The sequence below is a fragment of the Crinia signifera genome, unplaced genomic scaffold (assembly GCF_055691185.1).
Source record: "Crinia signifera unplaced genomic scaffold, ASM5569118v1 HAP2_SCAFFOLD_205, whole genome shotgun sequence".
Lineage (NCBI taxonomy): Eukaryota > Metazoa > Chordata > Amphibia > Anura > Myobatrachidae > Crinia > Crinia signifera.
The window spans coordinates 62,074-80,882 of record NW_028142098.1 but is presented as its reverse complement, the minus strand read 5'-3'; the positions used below and the strand labels follow the sequence as shown (position 1 = coordinate 80,882).

At 44.8% G+C, this 18,809-nt stretch overlaps 1 long non-coding RNA gene and 1 pseudogene across 1 annotated transcript in view; one reads left to right on the top strand and one right to left on the bottom strand.

Annotated features, from left to right (window-relative positions):
- Nucleotides 1-18,809, top strand: part of LOC146053790 (uncharacterized) — an 89,641-nt gene that overhangs the window by 62,753 nt on the left and 8,079 nt on the right. The gene's annotated exons all lie outside the window — the stretch shown is intronic.
- Nucleotides 1,524-18,090, bottom strand: LOC146053788 (solute carrier family 22 member 6-B-like; annotated as a pseudogene).

Here is an 18,809-nt window from a genome sequence, read left to right as displayed (position 1 = left end):
CCACACACGCATCGCTGAGAAATGTGCAGTGTTGTGTGTGGACCAGAATAAGGTCCATAGTCTGAGGTCATGTAATGTGTGTTGTTCTAGTGTGATGACATCACACACACAAATTCCTCATGGTATCGGCGGACAGGCCCCCTTTCGGTCCTCGTCCCAGCAGCAGCCCCCCCATGGCAGTGGCCCGCCACAGTGTGCTGGGGGAACTATTATGTTTTGTTTTCTTTAAATAAATGAACCCATCCCTAACAAGCACCGGGAAAAGCTTAGAAATGTATTAAGCAACTTGCCTTTTGTATATGACTGTTCAGTTATATACGTAACTTGTGGTTTTCCCATAAACAATTGAATAGCTCTTGAAAGCAGCTTTTTTTACTTTTGTAAACTTCTTTTTTTTTTAAACCCTGGAAACCCTGGAGACAGCTACACAATAGAGAATGAGGTCTCTGTTTTTACACAGAACCTCACTGGAAGGTCTGTTCATTCAATAAAGTGCAAGCAGAAGGAACAGGCAACACAGAGTAATAAATCAGGAGCCATTACTTAGTTTCTTGCTGTTCATTTAGGAGAGCATCTTGCAAACACACAATGCTACTGCGAAGCTGCTCAGTGTGTCCTTGTAGCCTGTGCGGCTGCCTGGAGCATCTTTAAGGGGCTCCAAGCAGAGTTCTTCTCCCCATGGCCTGTGGCCCTTCCTCTAGGCATGACATCATGACAATACAGGGTTAGAGTTGGGTGTGGCAAAGTACACGCTACCTCCTAGTTTTGATGCTGTACTGTTGTTTCAGGTCACAAATATAAGTACCACAACCTTGAAAACAGTCTTAAATCTAGTATCTATACTTCCCATACACACTAGATTTATTCTATATGAAACTTGTGGCCCTCTGTGCCTGGGAAGTAATTAGTTAGGAACATTACAGGCATGTTCTTACAGTACATGAGTAGCATACCCACTGCATAGGGATCATACATACATGCAATGTTGTATCTATAAAGACACATATCTCCTGCAGGTACGGCATGGCAGCATTGAGCACTGCTTGGATGCTTCTGATTGGCTCTTTTTGTAACAAATTCTTCTATATGTATTATTGCATACTTGTCTATCCCAGAAAGATAGGTGGTTCTCCCGCATCCTGCCGCATCCTAGTGAAGTGGTACGATGAAGATAAATGCACCCCAAATGCAACAATAATGTGAAGGGGTGGGGCACCATTTTGTTCTACCCATACTTGCAGACCGCGGGCATTTCCTCATGTTGGGGGTGGGGCCTAATGACAAGACAATCTGGCCCCACCCACAACATTTCCTGCTGCATTTCATTTCTGGGCTAATAAAGTAGGTTATTATGTATTTTAGTGAATCTTTACTACTATCAACATCAAGTCTGCTATCATTAGCCAAACGTATACTCATTTGGTCACGTAACGCTGGCTAGATGTATCTGGAGCCTTCTAATGCGCTTTTACACTAATCTTGATGCAATTAATATTTACAGACTAGCCCCTGAAGTAATGGTGTTACCTGGCCTCCACTTCTTCTACAGTATCTGCCAATTGTCGATTAGAGGTTTCACTTAGAAATAGTGCTGCTATCCCAGATATTATGGCTGCCACTCCATATATCGCAGGGGCAATGATAGGAGATATGTCTGACAACATCAGTACCAATGGGGCAACCATGGAACCCATCCGAGCTTTCATTACAACGACTCCCATTACACTCTGTCTGTATGACATACGAGAGACATCTCATTAGTGATGCATAAATAGTACATAGCTTTCATTATCAAAGACTGCCAGATGTCTAATAAAGTCAGTCATTGTGTTGGTTAACAAATTACCTGATAACTGTGGGAAAAAGCTCACTAGAATACAGGTAAGCACAGCAAAACGATGATGACAGACAGCCCTTCCCAAGCACAGCCATCACTATTCGCACCATCTTCAGCTCTGAAAGGGATCAAGGAGACAGTTTATCAAAGATCATCTCGTTTTTATGTAAAACCCAGTTGACCGGCTGGGTGACTTGGAAAACCTGAACTGTTAGGGGTACTTGAGGACCGAGGTTGGGAACCACTGAGCTACTATAAGTAAATATTAGCTTTATTTGTATAACCACACCAGCTAGATAAAACATGCCCAAAGAAAAAGAAGGCACTCAGGGTATATTTAACCAACTAGCAGTGCAGTAAGCATACTGATGTATTGATATATACTGTATATCTATCTATCTATCTATCTATCTATATCTCTCTCACTATATATATACTGTATGTATATATATATATATATATATCCTCCACTACCGAGGCAATCTGGTGGTGTAAAATGAATAACAGACACTACTATGTGAGAAATATGAATAAGTGGCACTGCTATGAGATGTAGGGGGAAATTTACTAAAGGAAATTTGTAAAAAATAGTTGTATTTGTATCCAGAAATACACTTATTTTTGACATTTACGATCCCGAAAATATGGCAATTCGTATTCGTATTGATAGTACGTCAATACGAATACGAATTGCCATATTTTTCGGGATAGTAAATGTCAAAAATAAGTGTATTTCTGGATACAAATACAACTATTTTTTACAAATTTCCTTTAGTAAATTTCCCCCGTAATGTGTATAAGGTAAAGGGTACTACTTTGTGGAATAACGTGAATAAGGGACACTACTGTGTGAAGTGATGTTAATAAGGTTATGTGCTGAGTGGCATAATTTGAATTGGTGCTACTAATGCCCTTCCCAACAAGACCCTCTTGGGGGCGGGTGCTGTCCCTATTACAAATATTGGGCAGGAAGTGCCAATGCCCTTGCTGGCACAGTACACCAAAGTGTCTAGTTACAGCTCTGGCATGTACTTTGTCTCTCTACAAGGATCTCCCTAGAGACTGTAACCTGAAAACTATAACTGGCTTATTGGAATGGATGAGTGACCATTGTGATGCATTTTATCCAGGGAACCTGTAAACCAGCTTTTGCATGAGCTAAATGTTATTATTTACAACCATATTAAAATCCAATGATGTTTGAGAAAAAAATATGTCAGAAATTTAGGAACACATAGATGATATCAGTTGAACTATGGTGAACCTACCTTGAGGTATAAAGGCATTACATAGCAATGCTACTCCGGCCAGCATCAGAGAGGCAGACTGCGTCAATCGGCGCCCAATATAGCTCATTAGAATGGCACTTGCCAGCTTAGCAGGTATATCTATGGCTCCAAAGACAAACTGCAGCAGGAAAATACTGACTTCAAACTTCTGCAGGTCCATTACAAGGCCACAAAATGCAAAACTGGTGGAGAACCTTGAGGAGAACCAAAACAATCAGCAGACAGAAAACTAATGTAATACAAGTGCTGATAAACTATTACTACATGCATTGTAAGCCTGCAAAACAAGTTAGGACTCTGCCTAATATACTGGGAGAACTTGCTCTCTACAACTTAGTTTTATTTAAACTTGATTACAGCATCTTTTCTAGACAACATATTTAGGTTAGAAGAGAGGAAGTTCCATACTCAGCACGGGAAGGGATTCTTTACAGTAAGGGCAGTTAAAATATGGAATGCTCTGCCAGAAAAGGTTGTGATGGCAGGCTCAATTGTAATATTTAAGAAAGGGTTAAAACCATTGATTATATTGTATAATATAGGTTGATCTTGATGGACTAACGTCTTTTCTCAACCTTATTAGCTATGTTACTATGTTACTTTGATACTATATATTATTCACCAGCAGTGGCGGATTCAGGGGGGGGGGCACCCGGGCACGTGCCCCCCCTGTCATTCATTTTGTAGATGAGGACCAGAGCTTTCCAACGAGCCCAGCCCCATGTCTCTAGCCCCCCGGGAACCAGAGATATCGCCTGGTAAAGCTGTAACATTTTTTCCCCCATAGGATAATATGGGACCCATCAATTCCGACCCACACCCGGTTCCGACGGCTGCCAGGTCCCCCCCTGGCATCACAGGAGCTTGTGGTTGATGTCATTCAATTCCAAATCGCTGGGCCTTCAATATGATATCAGGATGGTCCATATCGGTCAATCGGTTTCAGAGATATAGCATGTAAATCGATTTTTTTTTTCAATGTAATTTCATGGCTGTTCATGTTCTTTGAGGGCAGATTACTCTGGAACCAAACGTTCCAGTTTCACTGGACCAAAATCATTCAAAGCCCACTCAAAAGTTCTTTAATATGATACTTGTCTCATGTAAATGGGTCAGTTAGTTCCGAAGATATAGCCGGTTAAATGAGATAACTGGTTAAAGGGGGGGAGGGGTGGTTTTCTCTCCCCCTCACACCAGAAAATGCAGGGACTAGGCTGGTGTAAAAGGGGCCAACCTGGGAATGCATTTTCTGGTGTGAAATGGGTATTATTTCAAATAGCTGGGACCTGCAGTGCTCGGAATAAAGCCAGGCTCTGCCACTGTCAGTGGCTATCACTTCTGCCTGGCGGCGGCTGTCCCCCATTTACCACGAGCATGTATTCCCCGTTGGCAATGAGCATGTAATCCCACATGGCAACGAGCATGGAACCTCTGGCAATGAGCATGGAACCTTTGGCAATGAGCATGTAGATAAGCAGCACTTACTGTATGTAGCATCATTTTTAATAGGCATTATGGTGTTTGGCATAATACATAATGGACATCATGCCGCGTAACTTAACGTGCAATGGACATTATGGTGTAAATGTTTAATGCGCACCTTTGGTGGACAATGTCCCTGTTTATGAAGCATATTGTGAATTTTGTCTTAATTTGTGTGGCATTATGTGAATTCTGGCTCAATCCGTGTGGCATTATGTGAATTTTGTCTCAATCCGTGTGGCATTATGTGAATTTTGGCTCAATCCGTGTGGCATTATGTGAATTTTGGCTCAATCCATATGGCATTTTATGAATTTGGCTCAATCCGTGTGGCATTATGTGAATTTTGACACAATCCATGTGGCATTATGTGAATTTTGGCTCAATCCATTTGGCATTATGTGAATTTTGGCTCAATCCATTTGGCATTATGTGAATTTTGTCTCAATCCGTGTGTTATTATGTAAATTTGGGCTCAATCCGTGTGGCATTATGTGAATTTTGACACAATCCATGTGGCATTGTTTGAATTTTGGCTCATTCCATTTGGCATCATGTGTAAGGGGCAAGTATAAAGGGGTCTAGTATTTTGTTGCATAATGTGTAGAAGTTGTATATGGTGTTGTACACTACACTTAAGGACATGCCCCCTGTTGAGTGGCCACACCCCCTTTTCCAGAGCGCGCCTTCGGCGCGCGCACAACTACATCCTTCACTTTTGTCGCCATGGTGGGCCTGCGTACTTTAAATGCCAGGGCCTATTTTTAATCCCATTGCCACCCTCTCTCTGCCGCTCTCTTAGCATGTACACTGGCACCACTAACACTGGCCCTCCCCCACCTAAACCCTCTTTTATCATGGTGCCCCCCCTGTCATTTTATCCTGGATCCGCCCCTGTTCACCAGTAAAAGTTACAAACACTACGAATGACAAATTTCCCCTTCTCTGATGTTTGGGGCCACACTGGCAGAGCCATTTGCTATGGACAGGGAGGTCAGATTTTCAGATTTTTGTGTGCTGGCGGACGTTTGTGAGGGGATGTTTTAGCGTACACATCCCCTCGCATGCTAGTGAGGGGATTTGGGCAGCACGCGGGGGAGGGGGGCAGGTGTTCAGCGGGGCAGCGCTTACCTGTTTACAGGGCTGCGGATATACGCAGCCTAGCAAACAGGGCTGAATCAGGCCAAAATGTACCTACCAGACCAGCATAAGACAAACTGTAATCCTGCGTAGTGCGGAACAGGTCCAGCGGGGAAGAATGGGAATGCTTTATGCTGTTCAGCTCCAACTGCAAGTGAGAGATAAGTATTTAGTATTCATATTTTTTAAACAATTTTTATCAAAGCATTGTACATTAGTTGGATATTAACATTGTGTCAAGAATACATTAAACTGTTGATGGCAAACAAAGGGTTCGATTTAGACCCATTCGTTTGGGTCTGAATTCAGCCCTTTCCCTGATGTTTGGGGTCTGCGCATGTGCATTCACCAATATGCGAAAACCCGACAGCGAACGGCTTCGTCCAGATTCAAACTCTCTGAGCCGTTCGCTCCGGACATGGAGGTCCCGGGGCGGGCAGGGGAACGCCCAGACTTTTGTGGTCATCCCCAAAAAACCTCTGGGCATTCCCATGGGAATGCAGGAGTGTTGATGCCTGCTTGGGACAAGAGGGTGACGTCACATGATGTCAGCACCGCCCCCTTTTCGGAAATCTCCGTCTTGGATAAAAGTAACTGAGAACTGAGAAAAAATGAATTCGATGGTCATCAGAATTCACTGGCATAAGGGCCACTAACGCTGGCAGAGAGGAGGGGGCCCGGACGGAGGAGGCTGCCTTCTCTTTTCTTCAACCTCCCCAGATCTCCTTACATGTAACCAGATCTCCCCATTCATGCCTTTTATATTACCATAAGATCTTTCCAATTGTTTTTAGCTTTCAGTGTGCTAATTAAATAACCTTCAGATCTCCCCACATGCCACAAGACCATCTTACATGCCACTTAAATGCCCTTAGACCCAGTGGCGTAGCTGGTGCAAGGCAGCCACCGCCACCGCTTGGGGGAGCGGGGGCTGCGTGGGTGCACTGACTGATCTATAATGCCGCAGTGTGCTGCCTGCCATGGCAATACCGGGTGCTGCGCGGGCACAATGCGGCCGCGGACTCGGAAACCCGCCCCCGGCTCCAGTCTCCGGGTCACCAGCATGTTCCTGCATGCCGCTGACCAGCATTTAACCCCTCCTGCCATCAATGAAAGCACAGCTCGCTGTCCCGGCCCCCGCACGCACCCCTGTCACTCACTTGACTGCACAGGGGACACAGGAAAGGAAACGCACGGCCAGGCGCACCGTGTATGTCATACTAACTCATCACCTCTCTGGCGGCCGGGACTCTGGAGCAGCAGTGCGAGCATGAAGAGTAGACTGCGCACCCGGTACCGTGAGGAGTGCGGTGAGGCACAGTGAGGGAGGACTGTCACCCAGTGGCGTGAGGTTAGTGGTTGGTGAGGCACTGGCTTGGTGGAGCCAGCACCGACATGCCACCTGCATGGCCCTAGTCTCCCTGGCATTCCCCATTAAACTGCTTCCTCACATTCCATCTGCATACCCCAGTCTCCCTGGCTTTCCCCACATGCCACCTACATGGCCCAGTCTCCAATGCTTTCCCCGCATGCCACCTGCATGCCCCAGGCTCCCTGGATTTCCCCACATGCTACCTGCATGCAGGGGCGAATTTAGGGGTCAGGCCGCCCCTAGGCACAACATTTTTGTGCCCCCCCCTCCCCCTATTTTAATGTAATCATATATGTATATACATTGTTATTTATATATTTCATAAAAATTTAACTTTAGCCCACCTTAATATTTTTTTAAGGACTGGACTGCTCACTGTACGGAGGACCCGGAGGGAGGGAGGCACTTATTAGTACAGTGATTAGCACATTGTCTCTGTCAGTCTCTCTCCGGCTCACACACTGTGACTGACAGCTCAGCTGCTGGATACACAGCAGCCAATAGACTGTGTGTGTGTGTAGAGTAGCCAATGGGTGGGAGCCGGCAACAGTGAGCCTGAGCCATTTCCGGACGCGCAGGGGGACCGTTGGACCCAGCAACTAAGCGGTGATGTAATGTGCATGGCAGAGTGGGTGGGCAGTGGCGGGTGACGAGCGGCGCTGCCGCCGACATATGATAATTCATGTCTGCGGCGGCGGCGCTCGTCACTCGCCGCTGCCCACCTGCTGTGCCATTTAACAGAATGTCAGCCTGCCTGCCGCCCTTAATTGGTGCCGCCCTGAGGCCGGTGCCTCACGGGCCTAGGCACAAATCCGGCCATGCCTGCATGCAGGATTCTCCCAGGCTTTCCCCACATGCCACCTACATGGCCCAGTCTCCAGGGCTTTCCACACATGCCACCTGCATGCCCCAGTCTCCCTGACTTTCCCCACATGCCACCAGCATGCCCCATCTCCATGGCTATATATATACCACAAGAAATTCCACACTCCTCCCAAAAATGGGAGAGAATTTTTTTTGGCAGGGGGGAGCAACATTTCTAGTTACGCCACTGCTTAGACCACCCTAGATGTCTTTGAAATTCCCCTCTGAAATCCGCACATGGCCCTTATTTAGTATCAAGCCTCCTGTATGGCTGATTAGCCTCCATTATTTAACACATTTGCCTCTGGACCCTGCTGGATGTTTTAGGAACATACGTAAATTACATGATTTCCTAGAAGTAAAAGTTGCATTATACTTTATGCTTTACAAAATATGCATTATTTTGGAATGAAGTATGTGCATTAATAAAACAAAGAATACAACTTTAATATCTCTATACAGGCAAATGCATAATACTTTTTTATCAATAAATAATATATTAACACAGGGTTGCCGACTTTTACAGTCTCCTCTCCGGGAGAACCCCGGAGAGGAGACTGTCAGCATCACTTATCGGGGCGGGGCCTGATGGAGACATCATCAGTCCCTGCCCCAGTGATGCAAATCCCGCAAAATGCGGGTCTCCGATGAGGGGGCGAAGCTGAATATGCCCTATTTGCATATTTAGCCCCGCCCCTTCGACCGGAAAGCCGTGAATCGCGGCAATTTCAAGCTTCTGCCCCCAGGTAAATGAGGGGGGAAAGGGGACCGCCGGAATCCGTGAGGGTTGCCCACCTTTCCGGGGGGCCGGGAGGGGGGCCGGGAGGGGGACCCGGTTTTTTGGGATCCTCCCGGCCATTCCGGGAGGGTTGGCAACCCTGTATTAACAGTAATGCATTGGTAAGAGATCACCACCTAGGACCACAGCCAAATACCCGCATTATATAGTGTAAACACAGCCAAATACAGATATATACTACAATAACAGGGGGAAGAGATTAGTGCCCATGTAAATCCTATGCAGTGTGCAGCTCAGCCCAGGGGTCATATACCCTCTCCTTCCAAGAAAGCCTCTTTAAAGAAACACCTGAAGTTGTCCGGCATCCGGCACCGTGGTAAACTAGGACCCACACAGCTATTCATTCACATTACGGATCTGATGAGAAGTTGAATGTAAGTCAGTTTTGTGGATCATTTGGTAAAAAATATTGATAATGTCACATTAAAAGAAATCATTTTATATATCTGTCCTTTGAGAGGCGTACCTAGATATTCGTAGGCCCCATAGAAAAAGTATCTAAGGGCCCCCTAAATAGCAACTGATGGTGATAAATGTATGTAAAACATATTACTTAGACAGCAAAGATGGGCCCCCTTCAGCTCTGGGCCCCATAGCAGCTGCATCCCTTGCACCCAGTGGCATAACTATAGCACCACAGCCCCCGCGGGGGGGGGGTTTGCATATGGGGGCGCCGGGGGCTGCGGTGCTATAGTTACACCTCCCCCCAATCCCCTGCAGGCTTACCTATTTCGTTGGCCCCGGCGGCTCCGTTCTTCTGCTGAGGACTACCACAAAATGGCCGCCCCCATACAGCAGACAGAAACTGTCTGCTGTATGGGGGCGGACATTTTGTGGTGGTCCTCAGTAGAAGAATGGAGCCGCCGGGACCAGCGTGAAAGGTAAGGCTGCGGGGGATTGGGGGGGTTTGCATGGGCGGCGGGGGGGCGCCCAAAACGTAACTACGCCGCTGCTTGCACCTATGGTAGTTACGCCCATTTGAAATACATATATCAGAGGAAAACATTTTAGTTAGGAAGTTTCGAATGAAGGTCATTTACCGTTGACGTATGTAGTGTTTTGTGGTTAGGGAGTGTGGCGTGTGACCCCCCCCCCCCCTTCATTTTTCTCTTCCCACTTTATTGATGTATGTGGTTTCTAATTGACTTGATTGGCATACGATGTGTCCACATACATCTTGGCTTTTTTTCTCAATTTGTCACATGTAAAACACGGCTTAGCTGTTTTTCCAAATGTAGCAAGTAAATTTCTGAAGCAGTAGAACTTGTATACAGTAATAGATTAGAGAAGCAATTTTTTAGAAAAATCACAAATCGTGACTTTTGCAGGGTCCAAGGTGTGCCATATTGTGCCATACATAGTGCAGTAAAACCAAGATGAACATGGACACATCTGTACATGTAATTTAGTGGAATGTGTTATTCTGACACAATTTTATGTTTATCTGCAATGTACATTATCTTTCGAGATTTTCCAACATGCAACTATGTACATGTACTTAATGTTACTTGCAGTTTTTTTCCAAATAAAGTATTTTGAAAAAAAAAAAAAATATATATATATATATATATATATATCGCAGGTACGCTGTACCACCCTGTTGTCATTTCAGGTTTTTTTTTTTCAATTAAACTGATGCCGCTGTCCATGAGGTGCTGAATAGCGGGGGGTGGGTGGTGCAGCCCGCACCTGTGTGTTACCCTTAACAGGGGTAACACCATGCCGGGACCCCCTGCAGCTACTGCACTTTAGCTACAGAGCCTCCAGCGGCCCCTTGCCATTTGGAATGCGTCACCGGCTCATGAGCCATTCAGAGCTCGTGGCCCAGCATCCAATCAGCAAGGCTGCCGGGCCGCAAGCTCTGATTGGTTTAAGAGCCGGCACCACAATTTCAAAGGTTTAGGGCCACCAGAGGCATGGTAGCTAATCAATAGTAGCTGCAGGTGTGCATTAATTGTAAAGGGCACTGGTGTGCGGCATAATATATAATAGGCATCACGGTGTGGCATAATGTGTACTGGGCATGACAGTATGTGCAATGTATACTGGGCATTATGGTGTGTGGCATATTGTTTAAAGGGCATTACTGTGTGTAGCAAAATATGTAATGGGCATTATGGTGTGGCCATAATGTGTGAGGGGTATTACAGTGTGTGGCATTATGTGGCCAAGCCTCTATTGTCATGTAGCGACTCCTCTATATTCATATGACCACACCCCCTCATGACATTTGACCATGCCCATTTTTAGCATGCGCCTGAAGCATGTACTATCGGTACCCGATTCAGACCTGATCACTGGGCTGCAAATCTTCACAGCCCAGCAATCAGGTAAACACTGCCCTACCATAATGGCTCCTCCCCGCACTTATGTGCAGCTTAGAATGCATTCCCAGCTATCAAATGGATTTGCCCACCGTGCGCAGCTGCAGAGTAAGGGCCAGATTCTCTAAGCTTCTAAAGTGATAAAATGGAGAGTGATACACAGCCAGCCAATCAGCTCCTACCTGCCATGTCACAGACTGTGTTTGAAAAATGCCAGGCAGGAGCTGATTGGCTGGCTGTTCATCACTCTCCATTTTATCACTTTTGAAGCTTAGAGAATCTGGCCCATAGTCTGGACTGTGAAGAGATCGAGGCTGCTGACCTTCATCCCAAGGGCTGGGCACCACCTGCATTTTCTGGGGCACTCCCAGAAAACACTGGGGTGCTGCCCACAAACGCCGGCCACCTCTCAATCCACTTGAGAATGCCCAGCGATGGCATTTGTTCTCAGAGGACCCCGGGCATGTATGGCCGTCCAATAATCCACAGGCAAATAGGTCTGAATTGGACCCTTAATGTATTGCTTTTAAGTAGTGTCTTTATATCAAGTTAGGGTTGATTTTTTTTTTTTGCATATAAATATGATACATATAATACATATAAGCCCAATATATATATGTAAAGTAATTTTGCAGTATACACGGGTAACAAAAAATACTTTTCTACAAGGCAAAGAGGAAATAAAGAATAAACTCCCACATAAAGTAAAGACTTCATAGTCCACAAGTATTACCCAAGAGAATCCCTTTAATCTACACATTGGAAAATGTATTGTATTTTCCATCAATACTGGTGGTTAATGCTTTGAGTCGTTATGATCTATGTTATTTATTATTTTAGTCATACACATGATTAAAAATAACTACATGGACCTGTAGTGTCATTTCTTTTCCCACCATGTACATTTACGGGGATACAATAAGATTTTGAAGCTGAAGTGTCACCATTCTATGGACCAAGTAGAGCATATAACAGCTTTGGACACCCGCCTTTGTCAATGATGTTCCACAGAGTGTGCCAGAAAAAAAACATAATGCTGTTACTGTATGTGTGTGATTACACCTCAGTGTGCTCATTGCCTACACAAACAGTAGGCAGCCACTGCGTGGACTGAGCCAGTATTTATACAATGGTGGGTTCTGTAGGAACTGGTGACATGATATAAATCATCCATGTAATTGGCTGAATTCTCATGAAAATCCAATCAGGTGACATGATTGGATGACTCCCCTGTCTGCAGGCAATGTGTAGATATTAATAGCAGTATTTATGTACAAGTGCAGGAAATGTGCATCATTCTCCTCTTTAATTGGAATATTACCTGCCAGACAAACTTCCAAGCAGGAACGCACCAACCAGAACCCCTGCCATGTAGATTGACTGAGCTACCTGATTCAGTTTGCGGTGGTTACAGACCAAATCCCACTGCAATAGAGACACATAATTATTTCTTATTCCCTATTTTTCAGTCCCCAGAGTAAAAAAAAGGAATTAAACTTAGTTTCTGATATGAAATATATATGAAAATGTGTAGACAATTACATATAAAATATGCAGTTTTGGGGTTATTTATATATTTATTTATTACTAGTTATTTATATTGTTAAAGTAAAATTTGCATACACACCATTTTAGAATGGTATGGCCGCCATTTTGGTTCGCATAGTTACGCAAATAAAGTATAATACCCAAGTTTTATGTAACAAAGCGAACCTTGAGCGCTGCCATACTAATACACATAAATGTATATCCCACACTTACACAAAATAAAATATAGTTAAATGTAGGTTTAGTTCGCAGCACATAGTTTAACCAATAATACATGACCGTTTCTGTACATATTTCATATCTTTATGTTCCGTGTCCTATGCGCAGCACTCAGGTCCTTGTTAAAAGTTTGCAAGTCCTAACGGCCAACAGTTATGAATCAATTCCATAATCAATGGTAATTTTGCCATGTGCTCAGAGAAATCTAGGAGATCAGGATGCAGCTGGTTTCCGTGTTGATTTACGACCCCTATGACGACATCTTAAGACAAAGGAACCTAAGTGCATTTTCCTGCACCAATCCAAGAGAAGAGACATTTGATCCTTCTCCCAATGATGACCCTTACTGCCTTCCCCTCTCTGGACTCTATAAGAGTGGGAGCACAGCCCAAATTCTGTCTGTTTTTCCCTCCATTTCCCTGGGCTATAATCTGGACAGATTATAGCGAGTTTAGACCAAGGGCAAAGGCCAGCGCTTTAGATGAGACGGTAAACTGTTGCATTCCTGTATGTATTTTCTATAGTTATGGCTGATTGTGTTTTGTATCTGTTTCTTTTCCCCTTAGTAGTGTAAAACATATTTTGTATTGTTAGACAACTGTATACTGTGTGATACTGTGTTTCTTTTACTGTAACCCCCTGCTGTTTGCTAGGGACTAAATACATTATTTGGAGACTCTATCTACTTATTTCTTGAGTTATACATGAGCCTTGTCTTTTATTCGCATTTAGCGACAAAGGTGTAATACGGACATTGTCCTTAAAAGGTGCACTCAGGTTGGGTACTAAGTACTGCGAAAGATACTGTCTTATAAGTATCAGGTATAGCGTGTATAATACACGGACAAGGTTCGCTACGCTGCGTTACGCTTTGTTCGCACGTAGCTAGGAATAAAGGGTTAGCAGTTTACAGACAAAGTACATAAACTGCACACTTCACTTGTTATCCATCTGGTTATTTTTATATCGGTATTGATAATATTCTGTGCTGCTGTTGTATAAAATATGTGCCACTGTGTAGGTGCCAAAGCCGCAATCTGCACTCGCTGAGAGTGAATTGCAGTTTATTAGCAAAATGAGTTACCCAGAAGCTGCCTTGAGCTTACAGACTCCTACTGTCTGCTTCTCACATCTGACACTTGTGTGCACAGCGGAAACATCGGACCTACATCCCTAGACCATCAGCCCCCTGAGTAAGGCAGCTCTCCTGGTTGCTCTTGCAGATTTTTCCACACCCGCATAATGGCCAGAAAGTAGTTTTAATGGCCAGAAAACGCATGTATAACCATGCACCGTTACCTCCTCCAAATGATGTCTGTGACAGTGTAGACTTAATCAGGAGGCAGTGGCGCCGGAACGGGGGGGGCGAGGGGGCAGCTTGCCCCCCCCCCAAAATTACTGAGGCGCCAGTATGTCCGGCCCGCCCGCCTATATTACAGCCGCCCGCCCGCCTATATTAAAGAAGTATCATCCGCCCGGCCGCCTATATTTCATACCAGCCGCCGGGGATGGCTGCTGCCGCCGGGGAGATGTGCATAAGACGCGCCAGCCAATCACTGCCGGCGCATCCCCTCCACATACACTGTGATTGGCGGGCACGTCTTCTACACATCTCCCCGGCGGCAGCAGCAGCAGCCATCCCCGGCGCCTGGTATGTAATATAGGAGGGCGGGCGGGCGGATGATAATACATAAGTAATATAGGGGCGGGCGGGCGGCTGATAATAAATCAGTTATATAGCCTGGCGGGCGGGTTTGCAGCTGATTAATCAGTAATATAGCCGGGCGGGTGGCAGGGAAGATGTGCGCCCGCCAATGCTGCTTCTCTCACCCTCCCTTCCCCAGTGACTGACACATCCAGGGGTTGTCATTTACCCCTGGATTCACACCCAAACAGGTTTATGTAATTATGTCTGATTATCATAATCAGACATAATCACATAAATCTGTTTGGGGGTGACACTGCCACTTTTTCCACTTTTTACGAGTAAATGACAACCCCTGGATTAATGTCAGTCCTGGTGTCTCTGGCCACATGTATATGCCGCTGCCCGGTGTATAATGCCCATACGTAAATGCCGCTGCCTTGTGTATAATGCCCACGTGTATATGCCGCTGCCCTGTGTATAATGCCCATACGTAAATGCCGCTGCCTTGTGTATAATGCCCACGCATATATGCCGCTGCCCTGTGTATAATGCCCATGCGTATATGCCGCTGCCAGTGTGTATAGTGCCCGGGGGTAACATATAGCAATTTAGGGGGCGCCAAAATGAGATTATATCTTGCCCCCCCCAACCTAAAAACGTTCCAGCGCCTCTGTCAGGAGGCTGATGGCAAGCAGACTGGTACCCACAGATAGACCAGAAATTAATTACATGTTGTAACCTTACCCTGAATAAAAAAGAGCATCACAACAACAAATACATTTCTATCTTTCCCATAAAAAGAATTTCATTTGAGTACTTCACTGCAAGAGGCGTGGTATAGCTCACAGACAATATTGGGCCTTATTTTGGTTCATTCTTTCTGACAAAATCCTTCTTAGATGGGCAAAACCATGTGCACTGCAGGTGGGGCAGATGTAACATGTGCAGAGAGAATTAGATTTGGGTGGGGTTTTACTTCAAAGTGATATCTATATTGCAGTGTAAAAATAAAGCAGTCAGTATTTTCCCTGCCGAGAAACAAAATTACTCACCCAAATCTAATTCACTCTGCACATGTTACATCTGCCCCCCCTGCAGTGCACATGGTTTTGTCCATTTAAGAAGGATTTTGTCAGAAAGAATGAACCAAAATAAGGCCCATTGTTTTTATTGACAGTACGGATTACAATTATAAATACCGGCTATCAATTCTTTGCTTGTTTTCCAACAAATTGATATTTCATGACTGCACACAGGGAGATACCAGTTTGAAATATCTTCATTTATTGCATGCACAAGGAGAGTTCTTTGAACTGTTGATTACCAGGACAATCAGCTGCTGAAATGATTCATTAAGGAGTTTTTTTCCTTTATTGTCTATTTATAAGTTTGTACCAGTGATATAGTTTTATACTGTATACCTTTATATATAAATACATTTAATTTTTATTATTCCCAATTGTGTGGGCTCTCTGGATATATGTGATTATTCACTTATATCTCTATTCCCCTCTTTTCTAGTGTTCTAATTAACAAAGAATCCAATTTGTTATTTGGGAGCAGCCGTTAGTCTAAATACATATTATTTATTTTTTTCCAAGGGCTAACCTATAGTATTTGCGCTAGTCTATGGGCATTGCAAAGTATGGATGTTCGCAACCACCAAATTTATAACTTCTAAACCTAACCCACTGATAAAACAATATGGGTTCCTCCCCAAATGCTAACCGGCACTAGGATCTTAATCCTAAAGTGGCAGTGGAAAAATTGGAATGACAGTGCATGGAGTCCCCCCAGGGGGTAAAATGGCCGGAACAGGGCGGAGCCACTTTCTGTCAGTGGTTAAGGAGAAGGCAGTCTGAGAGGAAGGCTGTCTTCTCTCCATGGTACGCCACTCTGCAGATGAACTCTTCTCCACTCCCTTCTCCTCCCCACCCTGGACACTGCAGCCGGGAAAATTCAGGTGTCTGCACCCTGCATCCCGCAAAATGCTGTTGAAGTAAAGGTGGCATTGAAGCATTGCACTTTACCCTGCCGATTCTGCCTGTTTTGTTTGGAGTGCCGCATGTGTGAGAAAGAGATGCAGTTTCACTTTGCCAGCAGATGGCAGTGTTTTGGAGACTCACGGATACTAGACATATACTGTATATAGATCATTTGTATTATAATTTTTATTTTAGACCTTAGGGCCTCCTGTCTTAAGGAACCCGGCCCTCCAAAGCCTTAATCAAGCTCTGGAGAGGATTCTCTCCGTTTAATGCTGCAGTGCCGTGCGTGAAGTGGATTCAGCCAGGTCAGCGTTTGGCTGGGGGGCGGGGTTAGGTTTAGGCAATAGCAGGGGATTTAGGCTGTGGGGGATAAAAAGGTTACGGGAAGGGGGGATAAGATTACGCACAAGGGGGGACTTAAGGTTAAGCTGCGAGATGCAATTATGCATTAGCAGAATAGGGCCCTGATTCTTATCGGTTCACCCCGAATTTGCAACGGAGCCCGATGTAGAATATATGAGTATAGGCATATATGCGCATGTGAAGGTCTTCCTTGTGGGCGCCCTGGGAGACTTCCATAGTCTCCGAGACGCTCGCAGTAGGGTTGGCGTACAGGAGGCAGGCAGGGGGAGTTTGCGAAAATGCTGAGAATTTGCACAAGGTACGCCACACAACCTGGCATACTTTCCACAATGCATCAGCAACAACTGTGTGCTGGACAGCCTAGACCTGTAGCAGGGGCAGAACTACCATTGGTGCAGCAGGTGAGGTCTAAGAGACCCACTGCTACTCCTGTCACCTTCCTGTTACCCACTGTTTCCCTGTCACACTCTGCCAGCCACTGCCTCTCCCTGTCACCCATGGCCATGTAGCAGATTTTGAACTTGGGTTAGGGTGGATGAAGGGGGCCCAAATGATATTTTTGCACTTGGGTTCACCAGCCACTAGTTCCGCCACTGACCTGCAGTTTATATTGACCTCTTAAACCAGTGAGATAGTTAAATGCTGCACTCTGCTTGTGCTTCTGGTGTGCACCCTGCCTAACCTACTATCACACAAAAGAATACATTAAGCAAATAGATATTGCAATATATCAGTATGAGGAGGAAATCATATGATTATTAAGTTGTACTCATTGAAACTTATTCATTATATTGTAATGCTGATCTTATATGACAAAACCTATTAACAGTTGCCTATGTCCTGCACATTACCTCAGTGACAATGGTGGAGGAGAAGACACTCTTGTCATAGACCCAGCCATATTTACAAGGTTCCGTGCTGTTGTTGGAGGTGCCATTAGTCCATATAGCATGGTCTGAATTCCGGTACTGCAGGCAACTTTTGCTGTTCGGATTTCCATCCAGTGGTATGAATGCTGCCAACTTGCTTTGGTTGTAAATGATAGTAGCGTTGTCCAAGGCTGGTAGGCGACAGCGGTGGGTAGGTACTGCAGCTGAAAAATTTTGAAGGAAGTTATGAGTGGATATAAATAACATAGGGAACAAGAGCATGGCAGTGTTCAGCACCTGAAACCATCCAAATCCCCCAACAGTTTGTAGAAGGTCATTAAAACCCATTGTTGGTCCCCCAGTGAGTGATGTCTTCACAAAGAAGAGCAAAGTAATTTGGGGACTTGGAGGCATTATGTCGGTATGCTGCACCCTACTATCTCCACCTTGTCCTGTATGAACAGTGGAAATGTGATTTGGAAATCACTTTAGCAGTGTGTGAGGGAGTTCTAGAATAATTCTCTTTGAGAAATGAACTAGTTAATAAGTGAGCAGAGGTAGATTGCTACTGTGTGAGAGCCAAGTAGACCACCCCCAACATAATCACTCTATTTCGTCATACTCTCTAGTCTTAAATTTTAAAGTGGTTAATAAATCACTGTTTGACACCTTGCAGGTTCATTGCAAAAATAGTGAAAAGGCCAAATGATTTTTACATAAGCTATATGGCCAATCCTTTTTTCCTGACATTTATTTTAGCCATTACTTGCAGTAGAGCTTTACTGTTTGGGTTTTTACTGTTCTCATTATACATCACAACTTCTGTATACATATTATATAGGGATGAGCATGTTCAGATTTTTTAAAATCCAAATCGGACTCTGCAATCCAAACTCAGATCCGAGTATGTTCGGGTCTTCCTGCCCAAACTCGGAACGAGGCAAAACGTCATCACCCCGCTGTCAGATTCTTGAGAGATCCGGATCCTATATAAGTTCAGGCGGGATTGGCGCCATCTTCACTCCAGTCCTAGAGAGTAGTGAGAGGCCATGTCTCTGTGCTGTGCA